Source organism: Triticum dicoccoides, chromosome 1A, assembly GCF_002162155.2.
Source record: "Triticum dicoccoides isolate Atlit2015 ecotype Zavitan chromosome 1A, WEW_v2.0, whole genome shotgun sequence".
Taxonomy (NCBI): Eukaryota; Viridiplantae; Streptophyta; class Magnoliopsida; order Poales; family Poaceae; genus Triticum; species Triticum dicoccoides.
In genome coordinates, this window is record NC_041380.1 from 204,514,533 (window position 1) to 204,536,483 (window position 21,951).

Here is a 21,951-nt window from a genome sequence, read left to right on the forward strand (position 1 = left end):
ATTTTTGTATTTCAACCATATGCTTATGCAAATCACCAGGCTTGTCCAACATTTGAGCTCCCTCAGGGGTAAAAGGCAGCATTGGCATCAAGTTCCCTCGAAGATTCCCTCGAAGATTTCATAGGCAGCATTGGCATCAAGTTCAATGAAGTTTCCTTTAGAGGCAAAATCTAGAAGTTGTCTATGATGCAAAGCCAATCCTATGTAAAAATTTCGAATCAAAACTTTAGCGTCCCCCTTTAAGTTGGAAATATGATACGATTCCATAAGCCTATACCAAGCATCTTTCATATTATCTCCTTATCCTTGCTTGAAGTAAAGGACTTCAAAATCTTGTGACAAAGGAGGAGCAGGAATGCTAGCCATCGAGACTAGAAAGCAAGAGAACGACAAACGAAAAAGAGAGGCGAATAAAACAACAATTTTTTGTAAAGTGGGGGAGAGGAAAACGAGAGGCAAATGGAAAATAATGTAAATTGCAAGAGATGAGATTTTTGATTAGGAACCTGGTATATGTTGAAGATCCTCCTCGGCAACGGTGCTAGAAATTCCTTTTAATGTCGCTTGAAGCTACGTCGGTATTTCGCCAAAGAGGAAGGGATGATGCAGCACAGCAGCGGTAGGTATTTCCCTCAGATATGAAACCAAGGTTATCGAACCAGTAGGAGAACCAAGCAACACAACGCAAACAACCCTTGCACACAAATAACAAATCCTCGCAACCCGACGTGTTAAAGGGGCTGTCAATCCCTTTCGGGTAACGGTGCCAGAAATTAGTGCGTGATGGGAGAAAGTTGTAATAGATTGAATAAATAGATCATAAATAAAATAAAGTGCAACAAAGTATTTTTGGGTTTTTGGATTAATAGATCTTAAAATAAAGGCAAGTAAAAATAGATCACAAAGGCAAATATATGAGAAAGAAGACCCCGGGGCCATAGGTTTCACTAGTGGCTTCTCTCGAGAAAAATAACAAACGGTGGGTAAACAAATTACTGTTGGGCAATTGATAGAACTTCAAATACTCATGACGATATCCAGGCAATGATCATTATATAGGCATCACGTCCAAGATTAGTAGACCGACTCCTGCCTGCATCTACTACTATTACTCCACACATCGACCGCTATCCAGCATGCATCTAGTGTATTAAATTCATGGAGAAACGGAGTAATGCAATAAGAATGATGACATGATGTAGACAAGATCTATCTATGTAGAGATAGACCCCATCGTTTTATCCTTAGTAGCAACGATACATGTGTGTTGTTTCCCTTTCTATCACTGGGATCAAGCACCGTAAGATCGAACCCACTACAAAGCACCTCTTCCCATTGCAAGATAAATAGATCAAGTTGGCCAAACAAAATCCAAATATCAGAGAAGAAATACGAGGATATAAGCAATCATGCATATAAGAGATCAAAGAAGCTCAAATAACTTTCATGGATATAGAAAGATAGATCTGATCATAAACTCAAAGTTCATCGGATCCCAACAAACACACCACAAAAGAGTTACATCATATGGATCTCCGAGAGACCATTGTATTGAGAATCAAGAGAGAGAGAGAGATGAAGCCATCTAGCTACTAACTACGGACCGTAGGTCTACAAAGAACTACTCACGCACCATCGGAGAGGCACCAATGGAGGTGGTGAACCCCATCCGAGATTGTGTCTAGATTGGGTCTGGTGCTTCTGGACTCTGCGGTGGCTGGATGAATATTTCTTCGACTCCCCTAGGATTCTGGGATTTTTGGAGGGTATTTATAGAGCAAAGAGACTGTTCGGGGGCACCCGAGGTGGGCACAACCCACTAGGGCGCGCCTGGGGCCTCCTGGCGTGCCCTGGTGGGTTGTGCCCTCCTCGGGGTACCTCCTAGGCGCAGCCAGGTCCTATTGTGTTCCTTTTGGCCCATAAAAATTCTCCATAAAGTTTCGTGGCATTTGGACTCTGTCTGATATTGATTTTCTGCGATGTAAAAAACACGGAAAAAACAGGAATTGGCACTTGGCACTATGTCAATAGGTTAGTACCAAAAAATGATATAAAATGATTATAAAACATCCAGGAATGATAATATAACAACATGGAACAATCAAAAATTATAGATACGTTGGAAACGTATCATGTCTCAAGTATATTGAGCATTTACAGTCGTTATGCTATCCGAGTCATCCCATGTCTCTAAACAGTCTGATGTATTTGCAACTCCCTTCTTCTGTTCCCGATGTTCCTTTGGGCCAGATTAAGCACACTAACTAGTGTGTTGAGGTATTCTATTACCTCGACATATAAGTTGGAGCTATTATTATGACCCTAGGTGTCTTAGAGAATCACCTAGTAATCTAGCCATGTTTTGTGTTCCCAGTGTGATGAGGACATCAATACCATTGTTACACCCACAACCCCTGCTGCTATACAAACTGGACCAATTACTAGAGCTCGCGCACGCCAATTAAATTATCAGGTACTTTCGTTTCTTGGTAATGATTCTAATGTTCATGAGAATATGATGCTGCCTAAATTGGATGCATTTGTTTTGCTTACAAATGAATGGCCTAGCTTGGATAAGAGGGATGAACACTGGAGCAAGACCAAGCATGGAGATGATGGCATGCGCAAGGGGATCAAGAATGGATTTACACGTGATGATTTCAAGACTTTGGAGCCACCATAAGGAGTGCATGAAGCCTTGGATGAAATATACAAGATGCCACTTTATAAATTTCGTCCAAAGGCTATTCTAGGTGCTGCGTCACCTTATTATTGGGCCAGGCCCATGTATTTTCGAAATACTTAAGTATAGGCTGGATTTAGAGTCCGTATGTGTGGGGAAAAAGAGTTAGGGTTGGTTTCGGACCCCTCCTCCAAGGGCCACGAAATTCCCCCTCTTCATCCATATATATAGCCCTTAGGGCATCGTTTAGACTTTGGGTTTTGTTTAGATTAAAAGTTCGCCATAGCTGCAACTTCGCGTACTTCGTTTGTGTCCAAGGACCAGACCAAGACATCACAGAACCCCACCTTCATTAATAAATCTTTCCTCTTTTATTCGCAATATCCAGATTGCAATCTCAGTTTCTTGCTTGTTCTTCGTTTGCTCGCAGGAAATAGACCCTCGTGGTCTAGTTGATCGTGTTCCGGCATGGTCAATAACCCTTGGAAGTTGGTTTAGCGATTGCTAAGGCGCGACGCCTTCGCACGTTCATAGTCAGATCGTCAAAGTCGACTGCCACAAAAAACGATATCTATCTCACCGAAACATCGAGACACCTTCGCCTCTATCAAGTGGTATCAGTTTTCAGGTTGCTCGGTGAGATTTTAGAGTTTTTTGTAGTTTAGATCGAGTCTGTTCTCGAAAACGCCACAAAAAAAATTAGGGTTAGTTCATCATATCTGAACCAATCTGAGCCTTTGCATAATCTTTTTAGGGTTTTGCATTGTTGAATTTGCGGTTGCATCGTCATGTCTAGTTGATGGTCTTAGTGTCTAGTCCTGTAGAGTTTCTAGTTCTGTTCACAAGTAGTCACGCCGCCGCCGCATCATCATCATCACCGCCGCCATATACCATCATCATCATCATCATCATCACCGCTGCCATATACCACCATCATCATCACCGCTGTCATATACCACTATCGTCATCACCGCTGCCATATACCACCATCGGCATCACCGCTGCCATATACCACATATCCACCACCATCACGATAATCCGAGTCCACCTCCATCACCGATCCGCCACCAGTCCGAGTTTCCACCAGATTCATCTCCGCCACCAGTCCTAGTCCGAGTCCAGTATTTGTTGCTTGTTTTCGAGTTACAAATCACACCATACTCCGAGTCTTGACAGATTAGGAATCCCGAACTTTCGTGCTACCTGTAGTAGAAAAATAGTTCCAAACTCAAAAAAAACTAAGTCTGGAAAATTCTGTCTAGGTAGTTTTGGACCATTTGTAGACTTTTTCAAAAAAAAATTGTTGCGGAGCCAAAAAAGGAGAGGAAAAAAGTGCAAAAAAGTGATTTTTTCTGAGCGTTCTCCTCCCTTGTTTACGTGCAGCGTCGTGATTTTGTTAGTGTTCTAGGCTTGCGTCTCTAGCACGGTCTAGCCTAGGACCAGCACAGTACCGTCATTGAGCGTTTATTCAACTTTGCATCACTAAATTGATTATTGCTGACCATACCATATTATAAGCCTTCCTAGCTCCACATACAACTACGTCGTGCGTTTGACTCTCCCTGGTAATTGCTCTATCCAAGCTTTGAGAGTTTTGACTACGACGGTTACCGATCACCGCCTGCTGCTGGGTAAGAACTGGTAAGAATTCGAGACTTGCTTGACGGATTTGTGACACCCACCACCACCTCTTGTTAGTAGTCTGTAGGATCATATTCTTGTGTGTTTCTATTGCTGCTAACCATGGCAGGATCACAAGCCGACGAGACTGACTGGGAGAACATGACGAATAAGGAGTTGCATGAAATTTCAGCAAATGATGAGTAGACAGGTGCAAGATGTTCTAAACAGATTTGCAGAGGCCATGGAGAAGATAGATGGCATGGAGAAGACGTTCGAAACAAAGCTCGATAACAAGTTTAATGAATTGCTCGCACGTCTTCCACCACCACCACCACCGGCTGCACCTAACGCACCTCTACAACAATAACAATAACAACAACAACAACAACAACATCACCTTCCAAATAAAGTAGGACGAGCACAACGCGTTCCCATTGACCCTGGGCAAAATTCTGGTGCCGCTGTTGATGCTTCTGTAGCTCCTGCTGCTACTGCAGAGGTGGAGGACCATTATGAGGATGAGGTTGATCAAAATCAGAACTACGTGCAACCACCAGCACCACCACCAGGTCGTCCTCGGGTATATCATCGCAACGGTAGGGCTGCACCACCATATGAGGTACGAGATCGTGACCATCTTCCTAAACTGAAATTGAATATTCCACCATTTGAGGGTAGATATGTTCCTGATATATATCTTACTTGGGAGTTAGAAACTGAAAAACGTTTTGCATGTTTACAATATCCTAAGGAGATACGTGTACCTGCTGCTGTTTGTGCTTTCACTAGCTTCGCATGTGTTTGGTGGTCTGAACATTGTAGATTATATCCTATTCCAACTACTTGGGCTGCTTTGAAAACTGCTATGCATACTCTTTCGGTTCCACCATATTATCAACGTCAATTACTTCAAAAATTACAGCGTTTAAGACAAGGAAAAAATTCTGTAGAAGAATATTATCAGGAATTACAAACTAGCATGATTAGATGTGGTATTGTTGAGGAGAATGAAGCTATGGTTGCATGTTTTATGGGTGGATTAAATAGAGAGATTCATACCATTCTAGAGTATAAGGACTATACTAATATCAATCGTTTATTCCATCTTGCTTGTAAAGCTGAATGTGAAGTGCAGGATCGACAGGCATTGGCGTGAACTAATTTTTCTGCAGGTCGACCTTTAGCATGGACACCATGTGCATCCTCTACTTCCACTGCACCGGCACCTCCATCAGGTGCCACCTCCAGCCGTGATACAAGAAAGCAGGCACAACCACCACTATCTGCCAAGAGCACACCTGTCGGGCCTGCGCAGAGCTCTTCTTCTTCCATGGCATCAACATGGCACACAAGTGATATTATTTGTCGTCGTTGTAAGAGAAGAGGACATTTTGTGAGAGAATGCACATCACAGCATGTGATGATTGCTACAGAGGATGGTGGGTATGAGTCCTCTAGTGACTATGATGAGGAGACTTTGGCTCTTATTACACGTGAAGAACACGGTGGAGATGATTCTGATCATGAGATGCAATACATGGCTCCTGAAGATGCTGACATGTATGAATGTTTAGTTGCTCAACGTGTTTTGAGTGTGCGGATCACACAAGCTGAGCAAAATCAGAGGCATAATTTGTTCCATACAAAGGGAGTTGTGAAGGAACGTCCTGTTCACGTCATCATAGATGGAGGGAGCTGCAACAACTTGGATAGCATGGAGATGGTGGAGAAGCTATCTCTCACCACAAGACCACATCCACATCCTTACTACATCCAATGGTTCAACAACAGTGGCAAGGTTAAGGTAACACGTACTATTCGTGTGCATTTTAGTATCTCTACATATGCTGATTATGTTGATTGTGATGTGGTACCCATGCAAGCATGTTCCTTATTACTTGGTAGACCATGGCAATTTGATAAAAAATTTGTACACCATGGTAGAAATAATCAGTATACTCTTGTTCATAAGGATAGCAATATTACTTTGCTTCTTATGACTCTTGAATCCATTTTGGAAGATGATATTAATAGAGCTAATAAAGAAAAACAGGAGAAAATAAGAGTGAAAATCAGATTGTGGCAAAAGAATTTGACCAACAAATGAAACCTAATAATCAACCATCTAGTGTTGCTTCTGAAATTAAATTGAAAAGTGCATTTACTTGCCACAAAATCTGATATGGATAAGCTAGATTTCAACAAATCAGTTTGCTATGCTTTTGTGTGCAAAGAGGCATTATTTTCATTCATAGACGTGCCTTCCTCTTTGCCCCTGCTGTCACTAATATTTTGCAGGAATACGCCGACGTCTTCCCACAAGACATGCCACTGGGATTACAACCTATTCGAGGGATTGAGCATCAAATTGACTTAATTCCCGGTGCATCGCTACCCAACCGTGCACCATACCGTACCAATCCAGAGGAGACGAAGCAGATTATGCGTCAAGTACAGGAGCTGCTCGACAAAGGTTACATACGCGAATCTCTTAGTCCTTTTGTTGTTCCTATTATATTAGTGCCTAAAAAGGATGGTACGTCGCGTATGTGTGTTGATTGTAGAGGCATTAATTATATTACTATTCGTTATCGTCATCCTATTGCTAGGCTGGATAATATGCTTGATGAATTGAGTGGATCTACAATATTCTCAAAAGTTGATTTGCATAGTGGATACCATCAAATTCGTATGAAATTGGGAGATGAATGGAAAACATCATTTAAAACTAAGTTTGGATTATATGAGTGGTTAGTCATGCCTTTTGGGTTAACTAATGCACCTAGTACTTTCATGAGATTAGTGAATGAAGTTTTTTGTGCTTTCATTTGTGGTAGTTTACTTTGATGACATATTGATTTATAGCAAATCTTTGGAGGAACATTTGGAACATTTACGTGTTGTTTTTATTGCTCTACGTGATGCACATTTGTTTGGTAACCTTGGGAAGTGCACCTTCTGCATCGATCGAGTATATTTTCTTGGCTATGTTGTTACTCCACAGGGAATTGAAGTTGATAAAGCTATGATAGAAGCTATTGAGAGTTGGCCGCAGCCCAAAACGGTCACACAAGTGAGGAGTTTTCTTGGCCTCACTGGATTCTATAGACGTTTTGTGAGAGATTTCAGCACCATTGCTGCACCTCTCAATGAGCTTACAAAGAAGGATGTACCTTTTATTTGGGGTACCGCACAGGAAGAAGCCTTCACGGTATTGAAAGATAAGTTGACACATGCTCCTTTACTCCAACTTCCTGATTTTAATAAGACTTTTGAGCTTGAATGTGATGCTAGTGGAATTGGATTAGGAGGTGTGTTATTACAAGATGGCAAACCTGTTGCATACTTTTCTGAAAAATTGAGTGGGTGTAGTCTGAATTATTCTACTTATGATAAAGAATTATATGGTCTTGTTCGGACTTTAGAAACATGGCAACATTATTTATGGCCCAAAGAATTTGTTATACATTCTGATCATGAATCATTGAAACATATTAAAAGTCAAGCTAAATTGAATCGTAGACATGCTAAATGGGTTGAATTCATTGAGACTTTCCCTTATGTCATTAAACACAAGAAGGGTAAAGATAATGTTATAGCTGATGCATTGTCTCATTGCTATATTATGCTATCACAACTTGACTTCAAAATATTTGGTTGGGAGACCATCAAAGATCAATATGTGCATGATGCTGATTTTAAAGATGTAATGCAGAATTGTAAAGAAGGAAGAACGTGGAACAAGCTTGTCGTTAATGATGGATTTGTGTTCCGTGCTAACAAGCTATGCATTCCAGCTAGCTCCGTTCGTCTTTTGTTGTTGCAGGAGGAGCATGGAGGAGGATTAATGGGACACTTTGGCGTGAAGAAGACGTAGGACATACTTGCTACACATTTATTTTGGCCAAAGATGAGATGGGATGTTGAGCGTTTTATTTCTCGCTGCACTACATGTCAAAAAGCTAAGTCACGACTCAATCCTTATGGTGTATACATGCCTTTGCCTGTACCTAGTGTTCCTTGGGAGGATATATCTATGGAATTTGTTTTAGGTTTACCTCGAACAAAGAAGGGGAGGGATAGCATATTTGTTGTCGTGGATAGGTTCTCGAAAATGGCACTTTATACCATGTCATAAAAGCGATGATGCTGTTAATGTTGCTGATTTGTTCTTTCGTGAAATTATTCACTTGCATGGTGTGCCAAATACTATTGTTTCAGATCGTGATACTAAATTTCTTAGCCACTTTTGGAGATGTTTATGGGCTAAGTTGGGGACTAAACTGCTTTTTAGTACTACATGTCACCCCAAAACTGATGGACAAACTAAAGTAGTCAATAGGACATTGTCTACTATGCTTAGGGCTGTTTTGAAGAATAATAAGAAAATGTGAGAAGAATGCTTGCCTCATGTTGAATTTTCTTATAATCGTTCATTGCATTCTACTACTAAGATGTGCCCTTTTGAAATTATGTATGGTTTCCTACCTCGTGCACCTATTGATTTGTTGCCTCTTCCATCTTCGAAGAAGGTTAATTTTGATGCTAAAGAACGTGCTGAATTGATTTTAAACATGCAAGAGTTAACTAAGGAAAACATTGAGAGTATGAATGCTAAATATAAACTTGCTGGAGATAAGGGTAGAAAACATGTTGTGTTTGCACCTAGAGATCTTGTTTGGTTACATTTGCGTAAGGATAGATTTCATAATTTGCACAAATCAAAGCTAATGCCACGTGTTGATGGTCCTTTTAAGGTGTCAGAGAAAATAAATGATAATGCATATAAACTTGAGCTGCCTGCAGATTTTGGGGTTAGTCCCACTTTTAACATTGCAGATTTGAAGCCTTATTTGGGTGAGGAAGATGAGCTTTCGTCAAGGACGACTTCATTTCAAGAAGGGGAGGATGATGAGGACATCAATACCATTGTTACACCCACAGCCCCTACTGCTATACATACTGAACCAATTACTAGAGCTCGTGCACGCCAATTAAATTATCAGATACTTTCGTTTCTTGGTAATGATTCTAATGTTCATGAGAATATGATGCTGCCTAAATTGGATACATTTGTTTTGCTTACAAATGAAGGGCCTAGCTTGGATAAGAGGGATGAACACTGGAGCAAGACCAAGCATGGAGATGATGGCATGCGCAAGGGGATCAAGAATGGAGTTACACGTGATGATTTCAGGACTTTGAAGCCACCATAAGGAGTGCATGAAGCCTTGGACGAAATATACAAGATGCCACTTCATAAATTTTGTTCATAGGCTATTTAGGTGATGCATCACCTTATTATTGGGCCAGGCCCATGTATTTTCGAAATACTTAAGTATAGGTTGTTTTTAGAGTCCGTATGTGTGGGGAAACAAGAGTTAGGGTTGGTTTCGGACCCCTCCTCCAAGGGCCAAAAAATTCCCCCCTCTTCCTCCACATATACAGCCCTTAGGCGTCGTTTAGACTTTGGGTTTTGTTTAGATTAAAAGTTCGCCTTAGCTGCAACTTCGCATACTTTGTTTTTGTCCAATGACAAGACCATGACGTCACAGAACCCCACCTTAATTAACAAAGCTTTCCTCTTTTATTCGTAATATCCAGATTGCAATCTCAATTTCTTGCTTGTTCTTCATTTGCTCACAGGAAATAGACCCTCGTGGTCAGGTTGATCATGCTCCGGCGTGGTCAGTAACCCTCAGAAGTTGGTTTAGTGATTGCTAAAGTGCAACGTCTTTGCACATTCGTAGTCAGATCGTCAAAGTTGACTCCCACAGAAAATGATATCTATCTCATCGAAACATCGGGACACCTTCGCCTCTATCACAGTGTGATGATTCTGGCCGTTACTCTTGAAAGCATCCCGTGATGCCATATAGTTAGTAGGCATTCTATTCCTGGGTTCGTGAACTGAAATTCACCCTACTCTTTCATGTTGATAGTGTTTGCTCGTTCCTTTAGGATATTAGTACCCTTAGTGATAGTCCTCAAGGTCCATGGTATATCATTCTTCCAAATACCATGAATCCTCATGGAAGAAATTCTCCTGAATCAAAAGATCACAATAAGAGTGCTCTTGATGAGTTCTCCGTTATATTTGTGACTCTGCCAATCCTACTTTTCCGCATGGGTTATCGGAAGAAACATGTCGAACATGGTTCATCATGCTAATCTATGCATCCACAACTCAGAAAGTTATATGTTCCTTGAGTTGTCCCTCCTCAGCTATATTATGACCATCATCTATCAATTGATAGTGAAGAGTATGGATGCATTCATGTTCATCGATGCCTATTATTCTTGTAGTCCGTCAAGCAGCTCTATTTCAGAACGACTAGGAGCAAAAAAAACCCAGCACCTCATGCATTTCTTGGACTAGTCAAAGTAGTTGTATTTCATATATCAAAATGCCAATTGAGCTCTTGTTCTGTTATACCTTGGGGTATTACCATCTTTATGTCAAGAATGTCATGGGAATTGCACGACCTCCTATGAACTCTTGATACAGCGTTACTTCTCGCCATCATCGTTCATTCCTCGGTCTCCATGTTATTGTAATCGGAATACCGACAAGTGAATCATGATGTGTGAAATCGATACTCCTAGCAACTTCGTTACTTGGTAGTTAATGGACAATACACTCATTCTTTGTGTGTTGGTTATTGAATCATCATCCTAAGATTTATCGTGCCACCTAGTCCATATTTCCTGGTGCACTCTCCAATCAAAGAGTTAGGATTGTGTCAATCGCTTTATTATTTGATCACATCATCTTTACTCGAAAGCAAGATTGGTCCTGAGCTTAATAACATATCGGTGGTTCATGATTTTCTGAATATCCTCTCAAAAGTATCACCAGGTTGTCCCCTGACTGTTATGTGGAGCTCGTGATCAAGTTGGTTTCTTGTAAACTATCCCTTCTCCAAGAATCTGTGTTGGTTATCCCTGAGCAAGTTGGTTAAGCTAAATAACAACTTGGAGGGTTCGAAGATAAAAGCTTAATCCAACTTAGTTCATTCCAAAGGGATATCTCTTTGTATATGTGTGTTAAAGAAAGATGATATCTTCATCGGTTGATCTCCATGACCAATTGTTGGATCTATTGTCTTGTCCGAACTTTGATTTGAGTGTGGGCTATTGTCAAATCAACTCAGAACCAATGATATTCGTAATGTTGTCTTACTCATGGTTGACCCCTCGAGCATGCACCATTATATCCTTGGGTCTGACCAGTGCTATCACCTTGTTCACATAATGGTGGAACTCCAGTAATATGGAAATCCCGATGAGTTGTTGTGGATCCCATCAACAACATTTTATCTCCTCCATGATTCATGTTGAACATTTATCTAGTGTTGGAAACTTTTGAAAGCATTTCTTCATGCTAGCTCATGAAGCATATGTTTGGATGAAAGAAGTGACTTCCTCTAATTAATGTGCATTCGATGCAAGTTGTCGCCGTGAATTTGAGAAAGTTTATTTTTGCCTCCTTTGGAATCATTCCAAGTTAGTCATGCATGTGTGAAGTATTCTATGGTTTGATAGACCAATCATCTCCATTCCATATGTATTCCCCAGCACACCAAGCCACTGAGTGATTTGTTCAAGGAGAAGAAGTTCCTTCACAAGAGCTAATAATATGACTTATGTAAGGACTTCGTTATCCGCAATGATGGTTCCCAACCAGAACTTGGTAGTGTTTTGTTGTAAGACTACCATTTGGTCATGCATGAATGGGATAGCATGTTCACATGTGTGTAGCCGAGCTAGCTCATGTTTTGGAGCCTGCTATCGTAGTTCATCTCCCGAGAAACTCGCAACGTCATCTCGTCGATTTGTGTTGCAACCTTTCTTTTTCAGACATGCTGAGTCTGAAGCATCTAACCACCAACCAGATCTGAATCTCAGGTAGATATGATGGTTGGAATAATTCCTAGATCTATGATGTAGTTTTTGGTAAAGTGGATGCACCTGGCTGGAAGATCTATTATTGCAGTATCTTGAGTGAGCAATTTGACCATCTTCTCCATGAGGATTTCATGCGACTTATTCTAGAAGTTGTTACTTACAGATTCTTGTGCTACCAGTTTCTTCGGTTATCCTATAACCATTCAAACAGTGGATTCACTCTCTACTATCGAGCTTTTCTGCAGTTACCAGAATCAATCCCAGCATTTGCATTTTGTTCCTAGCTTGCACCGCCATTGTGACAATTTCCCATGGGCTGCCCCTCTCAGTAATTGCTGCATCTTCAAAAGTGGTCCTTGAGGGAGTCCTGGACTAAGGGGTCCTCAGGCATCCGGCCTGTTATCTATCGGCCGGACTGATGGGCTGTGAAGATACGAAGACCGAAGACTACACCCGTGTCCGGATGGGACTCTCCTTCCCGTGGAAGGCAAGCTTGGCAAAGGAATATGTAAATTCCCTTCTTTGTAACCGACCTTGTGTAACCCTAGATCCTCCCGGTGTCTATATAAATCGGAGGACTTAGTCCGGATAGGATATACTCAATACCTTAGTCATACATGCTAGACTTCTAGGGTTTAGCCATTGTGATCTCATGGTAGATCAACTCTTGTAATACTCATATTCATCAATATCAATCAAGCAGGAAGTAGGGTATTACCTCCATAGAGATGGCCCAAACCTGGGTAAATATCATGTCCCCTGTCTACTGTTACCATGAACCTTAGATGCACAGTTCGGGATCCCCTACCTGAGATCCGCCGGTTTTGACACTGACATTGGTGCTTTTATTGAGAGTCCCTCTATGCTGTCGTTGAAAGGGTCGATGTCCCCTTCAATCGTCAATAATGATGCTGTCTGTGGAGAAACTTTCCCCCCCGGACAGATCTTCGTGTTCGGCGGCTTCGCACTGCGGGCCAACTCGTTTCGCCATCTAGAGTAGATTGAAAGCTACGCCCCTGGCCATCAGGTCAGATTCAGGAGCTTGAACTATGTCGCGGACATCCGTGGAGACTTGATCTTCGCTGGATTCGATACCGCGGTGGCCACTCCCGGTCACCCCGATGATCATGACCTAAATCTATCATCGGGCCGCATCCGGGAGATCGCTCCTGTAACCGCTCAGGCCCTAGAGCCGGAGCAGGACATGCCATCCAAAGACGGGAGGATTAACCCACCTCGGAGGCCGCAGACTCCACGGTGTTGGAGCCACACATGGACCTGGTCGCACACGATGCCTATGCCACCGGAACGCCGGACTCGTCTCCGGTCGTAGGTTCCAAACCACGCTAGCCCATGGATGCCGAGCTTGATCATTTATCAATCTTCAAATTCAGCACCATAGACATCTTCCAGCACTCGCCTTTGGGCGATGTGCTAAACCCATTCAAAAACTTGTCCTTGGCGGAGGACTCTCAGCTGAACTATATCCGTCTTGAACTAGGGGCTGACGATGGAGAATTTTTCTTCCCACCCGCCACCCACTTTATAGCCACAATCGAGGATTTGACTGACGAACTTGATTACGACTCCGAGGACATCGACGGTATGGACGATGATGCTGGAGAAGAAGAGGCCCAGAACCCGCCGTTCACTGGATGCTGGATGGCCACTTCCTCGTATGACGTATACATGGTGGATGCACCAAAGGAGAACAACGGCGATGATAAGGAAGACCCAGTGGAGGATAAACCTTCTGAAATACAGTCCAAGCACTGGCGTGAGCGGCGCCTCTCTAAGTCACGCCACAGTAACGACAGCAACACCGACATAGGAGAAGATGACACTCCGGAAGGTGCCGAAGACAACGAAGAGCCCGTTGATAAAGCAAACAAACAAGATGAACGGGAAGATGAGTAGGTTAGCCCTGTTAAATAGGCCACACACGAAGATTCGGAGGATGATAATTACCTCCCGCTCTCCGAAGATGAGGTGACCCTCGGCACCGAAGATTTCATCGTGCCTGACGAACCTCTTGAGCAGGAGCGCTTCAAGCCCCAGCTAATAGCCACGGCAAGGAGCCTGAAAAAGAAGCAGCAGCAGCTTCAAGCTGACCAAGATCTGCTCAATGATAAATGGACTAATGTCCTAGCAGCCGAAGAATACGGCCTCAAGCGCCCAACCAAAAGCTACCCAAAGCGCAAATTGCTACCACAGTTCAACGAGGAGGCGCCAGAGTACATACCACCATCGCACAATACGGCCGACCAACCACCACGTGGTCGGGACAAAACAGCAACTCATGCCGAACACCAGTCCGCCCCGCCTCATCACTCAGGCGGAGGTAAATTAGCCCACAGCCATACATATGACCTCCGGCAGAACCTGAACAATAAAGCAGGACATACAAGATCAATCTATGGATCGTGAGGACGCGCCTCGACACGTGACCACGGCCACCTATTTGGACGTGACAAACCTAATCATGCGGGGCGAACACCGCAGATGGACTCTATCAGAGCTACATCACGATACAGCCCGATATAGAGGCCCCGCACACCCTCATTGCTTGACTGATGAGGTCCTGGATCACGAAATCCCCAAAGGATTCAAGCCCATGAACATAGAATCATACGATGGAACAACGGACCCCGCGTTGTGGATCGAGGACTTCATTCTCCACATCCATATGGCCCGCGGAGATGACCTCCACGCCATAAAATAGCTCCCGCTAAAGCTCAAAGGGCTAACTCGGCATTGACTAAACAGTCTGCCTGAAAATTCCATTGGCAGCTGGGAGGACTTGGAAGAGGCTTTCCTCGATAACTTCCAAGGTACATATGTTCGACCTCCAGACGGTGATGACTTGAGCCATATAGTTCAATAGCCCGGAGAGTCCGCCAGGAAATTCTGGACAAGGTTCTTAACTAAAAAGAACCGAATTGTCGATTGTCCGGACGCTGAAGCTCTAGCAGCTTTTAAGCATAGCATCCGTGATGAATGGCTCGCTCGCCACCTCGTCCAAGAAAAGCCAAAATCCATGGCAGCCCTCACGACACTCATGACCCACTCTTGTGTGGGCGAGGACAGTTGGTTGGCCCGTAGCAAAAACAATGCAAGAGACGCCGGCACCCCTGAAGTTAAATGCAACAAAGAAAAGTCTCAACACAATAGATACAAGTGCCGAAACAAAAGTGACAGCACCGAGGATACGTCGGTCAACGCCGGATTCAATGGCTCTAAGTCCGGCCAGCAGAAGAAGCTGTTCCAAAGAACAATTCGGGCCCATCCACCTTGGACCGCATACTTGATCGTCCGTGCCAGATTCCCGGCACCCCCGACAAGCCTCCTAATCATACAAATAGAGAGTGCCGGGTTTACAAATAGGCCGGCAAATTAAACACCGAGAATAGGGAAAAGGGATCACAAATCGACGACGATGATGAAGAGCCATGTCAACTGAACACAGGGGGACAGAAGAAGTTTCCCCCTCAGGTCAAAACGGAGAACATGATATATGCTACCCACATCACCAAGAGGGAGCGCAAGCGTGCACTCAGGGCCGTCTACGCGATAGAGCCAGTCGCCACAAAATTCAATCCATGGTCTTCATGCCCGATCACCTTTGATCATCGGGATCACCCGGCCAGCATCCGTCACGGAGGCTCAGTCGCACTGGTCTTAGACCCAATAATTGATGTGTTCCACCTGACTCGTGTCCTTATGGACAACGGTAGCAGCCTGAAGCTGCTCTATCAGGATACAGTCCGAAAAATGGGCATTAACCCATCAACGATCAAGCCTACAAAGACCACCTTTAAAGGAGTCATCCCAGGCGTAGAGGCCCGTTGTACGAGCTCAATCACACTAGAGGTTATCTTCGGATCTCCTGACAACTTCCGAAGCGAGGAGTTAGTCTTTGATATCGCCCCATTCTGCAGCGGCTATCATGCACTGTTCGGACGAACTACGTTTGCTCGATTCAACGTAGTGCCACACTATGCTTATCTCAAGCTCAAGATGCCCGGCCCGTGCGGCGTCATAACAGTCAATGGCAATACAGAAAACTCTCTCCGTACAGAAGATCACAAAGCTGCCCTAGCAGCAGAAGTACAAAGCGGCCTTCTCAAGCAGAACCTTCATTCAGCTGCCGAGCCCTCGGACACCCTTAAGAGGGTCTGAACTACTCTGCAGCAGGAGAGCTCGGCTCGTCAGGAGCTCGACTAGCAATCCGGCCTCCATCTCAGTCCCGATCAAGCAGTGGCCTGCATGCCGCACATACATAACTACGCATTCAAAACTCCATGGGCATCGACGGAGGCATAACTAGCTTGTGATCCACAGCGCGGCTTAACCGACATCGGATACACACATACTTTCACTTTTGCTTGTTTTCTTTTAGGTTTTAATCCTACAGGGCCCATCGGGTGGTCTGGTTATCGGTCCTCTTGAAGGATAAATACACCAAGATGGCAAGGAGCGTAGACATACGGGGACTTTTTAGGTGATTCCGTCAACGATAACTCAACCTGTCTTTCGGGACCCACGTGCAGCTCTCCCCTGGTTTCGGCATGTTAAATAGCCTGTTGCTTATTGCACTACTTGTATCAATGTGCCTTGACGTACTAATTATGTTACAATGAAAACAGTTTGTAGCTGGAGCTGTAGGACCCCAGCTTTTTACCTTTACATCTTTTCTGTTTTGTTTTTTCCCTTTTTTCAGTTTCCCTGTGGATAAACCTATCAGGTAGCACCCGTACGCTTTGCTACGTTTTGATGTTTGACAAGGTCTTTATAGCACCCACATTACGGCAACAAAAGTCCGAACACTTCTTATAAGTATAGTTCGGCACCCCAAATTTAGCATTATACGCATTGGCTCCGAATCATGTCTTTGGTCAATAGTTGGGTTTCCCGGCTCCTGTGCTTGCTACCCTATGTTCCGCTACATCGTCTAGGGTAGTGAAGGGAGAACTACTGTTATTGTGCCCTGGTCTAAATCGGATGAGCACCTCAGTAGAGAAAGCCGAAAACTGACTGTCATGATGCGGCGAGAGCCGGTCAGCTGTTCGGAGCTCTCAAATCATTGGAGGTTTTTCTGCATTTTGCGAAGGATCGTACTTCCTGATCAGACGCTGATAGGACTCTGGTTCGTATACCAGCGGCTGCGCCTATGTTTGGGCGTTCAAGCCGTATAGTCTGGTTGCCTGGTTCGTTGCGCTAAACAACTCCTTCAAGGACCATATAATTGGATCAAGATTGTTTAGATACCATCCCGAACACCTCCATACTACCTACATGAGGGCAGAAGCCGACGACTGGCCAACCCTTAGATTTCATACAACACGGCCGCACAGGAGGATACAATCAAAACATAATAAAAATTATATTACAAAGCGGATTTGTTTTCATCTTACAAGGCAAAATATGAATGTTTTCATTCGAGAATAACGTCCTTCCCGCACTGCATTGCTATAAGTCGAGATCCCTCCAGGACATCCGCAAAATATCGCTCGGGTGTGCGGTGCTCCTTGCCCTCCGGCGGCCCTCGGGCCACCTCGACGGCGTCCATCTTCGCCCACCACATCTTGCAACGAGCGAAGGTCATGCAGGCACCCTCGATGCAGACTGATCGGTTGACGATGTCTAGCCGCGGACAAGCCTCCACAACCCGCTTCACGAGGCCAAAATAACTGCCAGGTATGGCTTCGGCTGGCCACAGTCGGATTATTAAATCCTTCATGGACAGTTCGGCCATCCTATGCAGCTCGACCGACCATTTCAGTTGATCGGCAAAGGCCACCGGATGCTCTGGCACAACATACTGCGACCAGAACAGCTTCTCTGGAGAATCCCCTTCCCTGGCTCGGAAGAACTCTGCAGCATCGGATACACTGCGCGGCAGATCCACAAAAGCACCTGGGCAACTCTGAATCCGGGTTAGTAAAAGGTACTTCCTCTCCGCATACTTGCTCTGCATGTTAAACGCCTTACCTGCTATGATCTTCTTCGCCTCCTGGATCTCCTGGAGAGCGTCCCGGGCCTCCTTCTGTGCGGCCTCTGCGCTCTGACGAGCCTTGGTAAGTTCGGCCTCTGAGCCGACGTCTCGCGCTCCAAAGCTTCACACTTCTTCACCACGTCCTTGAGCTCATGCTGGACCTCGACGACTCGGGCCTTGAGCTTCTTACGGGCAGCATGCTGTTGGACAGACTTCCCCTCGGCTTCATCCAGGGCCTTCCTCAGGGCCTCGACCTCGGTCATCGCTTCTGTACCAATCATGGCATTTTGGTCATCATATATCATTTTCTTCTTTTCGAATATACACCAGGTTATTGCCTACCTTGTTTCTCCTGGAGCCGCCTCTTTACTTGGCTCAGCTCTCCTTTGGCCTCCGCCAATTTCTGCTTCAGTCCGGAGACTTCGGTAGTGTGTGAGGCCGCGGCCAGCAATGACGCATGTATTTAAAGAAAAATTTAGTCAGTTTCCTGTCACAGGAGATTGATCCTCTGTCTGGTTTTTTCTTTCGAAACACCGGACAGTGTATTAGGAGCTGCTGTCTACATTGGGATTCTCTTATTTTGGCGTCACTTACCTAAAAACCTGTTAGCAGGTTGCCGCATGCCTCGGTTAGTCCGCTTTTGGCGGACTGAACCCTTTCAATCACCGTGCCCATAAGGACACGGTGCTCATCCATGATGGAAGCGCCTCACCACGCTTCCAACAGATTATCTGATTCCCCTGGTTGGACAGGGGCCACCGGCGGAACATGCATTCCCCCCTTCTTTTGAAGGAGGGTGCATGCTAGATTCCGGAGCCGCCTTGGTCTCCGGAATGGAGTCCGGTTGAGGGCCGAATTGTATACGGCCCTCCCCGCCAGTCTCTGGGGGGATTGATTCCCCTTGGTGTCCGGCGACGGGGGTTTCGCTTTCAGGTGCCTCCTGCGCCTCTCCCCCGCCAGGAACAGTCCTTCGGGATAGCACCTCCGCATCATCCCTGGTCTTGCGGGAGTGTGTGCGGATGGCGGGGAGTCACTGGCCATCGCCTTGGAATCCAGCGAGCCTCCCGACGAGGATCGTGGAGGGCTATTGTGAGCCGGCCTACAATAACATAACCAATCATCTCAATACAATAAGGAGGGGAATCTTATCTCCTTATAAGGGTGGTGAATATCGAACGACCCCCCATTCGCCTTAAATTCACCTTCTCCCAAGGGCTGTGTAAATGGTACGGTTGGGTTACCCACGCTCGTATTGATGAGAATCCCATAATAAGGGGACACGATCTCTGCTTTGACAAGACGTGCCAATGACAACCGCGTCTCGAAACGTGGGGCGAAAAACGGTTCGAAATTATGATCGGACAGGGATGACGTCACATTACTAAAGTTGTTAGCACATTGGACTCGTGTGTTATTATATTCTCTCTGCGGTTGTGTGCGGTGTGTGTTACAGGTCCGGACACGATCAATTTGTCTGGAGGCTATTCGGGAGTACGGAAGGAGGAACCCTCCTTGCAATGCCGAAGACAGCACTACGCTTCGGATACCTTGTCATTGAAGTCAGGTTCAGGGGCTACTGAGGGAGTCCTGCACTAAGGGGTCCTCGGGCGTCCGATCTGTTATCTATGGGACTCTCCTTGGCGTGTAAGGCAAGCTTGGCGACAGAATATGTAAATTCCCATCTTTGTAACCGACCTTGTGTAACCCTAGATCCTCCCGGTGTCTATATAAACCTAAGGACTTAGTCCGGATAGGATATACTCAATACCTTAATCATACATGCTAGACTTCTAGGGTTTAGCCATTGTGATCTGGTGGTAGATCAACTCTTGTAATACTCATATTCATCAATATCCATCAAGCAGGAAGTAGGTATTACCTCCATAGAGAGGGCCCGAACCTGGGTAAACATTGTGTCCCCTGTCTCCTGTTACCATCATCCTTAGACGCACAGTTCGGGACCCCCTACTTGAGATCCGCCGGTTTTGACACCGACAGTCCTACCATGGATCCCATCCATTTCTGATGTTAAGCAAAAATCATCCATAGCGTTGTCTTCAACAAGGTAGTCCACATCATCCATCCTAGTCTGAGTATGTCGTTCTTTGGGACTCCTTCAAATGATCGATTGTGATTGCCTCAGGCTGGTATAGAGAGTTTCAATGATCTTTGTATCAAAAGTAATTCTTTTTGCCACTTAAGGGAATATTCCAATGAGTTACCTCCTCTAAGGTGCCCCATTATGGAATCATGGCAATTATTTCATCGCTATCCTAAAATCATACACCATCTTCTTCAGCCTGGAATTTTTGCCCATCCAACTAAACCTTGTCATCTCTACCTCTTTCCATTACCCCTGATGTGTGTTTAGGTCTCAACTCAAGAGATGTTCTTACCTCTCACTCCATGAGTTGATCTTGAATGCCCGATCTTCAAGGAGATCATTTTTTGTAGAGTTTCCTTCTATCGTCATCGTGTTGGATGAAGATCCCAAAAGCAAAGACATCAAGACCAATATAAGGCAATGGATCAACGTTCTTTGAAGTGCAATCTGGATCGTGAAGATTGTGTTAGATTTGTGTCCCCTCTGTCTTCTTACCCTATGTCTTGAATCTCGGAACAGTGTTGTCATAGCCCTAGATCAACCCTTGTTTGTCCTTTCTTGATCATCATGTTGCATCATGTTTAAATTTTATTTAAACTTGAAATGGGGATTTAACAAGCACTTGCACCCCTTTGAATTAATAGTTTCAACCAAAAATGGTTTCAATGGACCCAAAATGCCCTTCACAAAATGTTAATCATTTCAGGATTGGGCTAAAACCTCTGGCAAAAATGGTGCACATTTTTCTAGGACACTCGGGATTATTGAATTAATCCATAAAGTATTTGCATTTGGACATTTAAATACTATAAAAAAATTTACATCTCCAAATAATTCTGAAAGTATTTGAGGGTTGTTGTAAATAATTTCACAAGTGCCCACAATTATTTTTAGCATTTTATCAAATGGTTTAGTTTTCAACCAAAGTCAAGACAAAGAAAAATAAATAGAAATAAAGAAATAAAGGATAGAGAGAGTACCTGGCGCTCACCTCTCAGCCCACCTGGCCCAACGCTGTTGGCCCAGCCCATCTCTCTCCCTTGTCTTCTTCCAGCTCGCGCCAGAAGGACTGGAGCGTGCGTGGCCGACCGGTTGGCACGCGCCCAGCCACCTCCAGCCTGCGTGCTCGCCTTGGATGGCTCTGGACGATGCCACGCATCCCCTCAACCCCCTACCACTCCCCCTCGTCCTCACCCCTCCCCTGGACCACTCTCTCTCACCACCGAACAGAGACGGTGCAGCCATCGCCATTTGCTATTGCCACCGACCTGCCCATGCCCATCCAGCTATGCCACGAGCTCTGCCTTGACCCCCGCTGTCGGTGTCAAAACCGGCGGATCTCAGGTAGGGGGTCCCGAACTGCGCGTCTAGGCCGGATGGTAACAGGAGGCAAGGGACACGAAGTTTTACCCAGGTTCGGGCCCTCTCGATGGAGGTAAAACCCTACGTCTTGCTTGATTAATATTGATGATATGGGTAGTACAAGAGTAGATCTACCACAAGATCGGAGAGGCTAAACCCTAGAAGCTAGCCTATGGTATGATTGTTGTTGCCTATGTTGTCCTACGGACTAAAACCCTCCGGTTTATATAGACACCGGATAGGGTTAGGGTTACATAGAGTCGGTTACAATGGTAG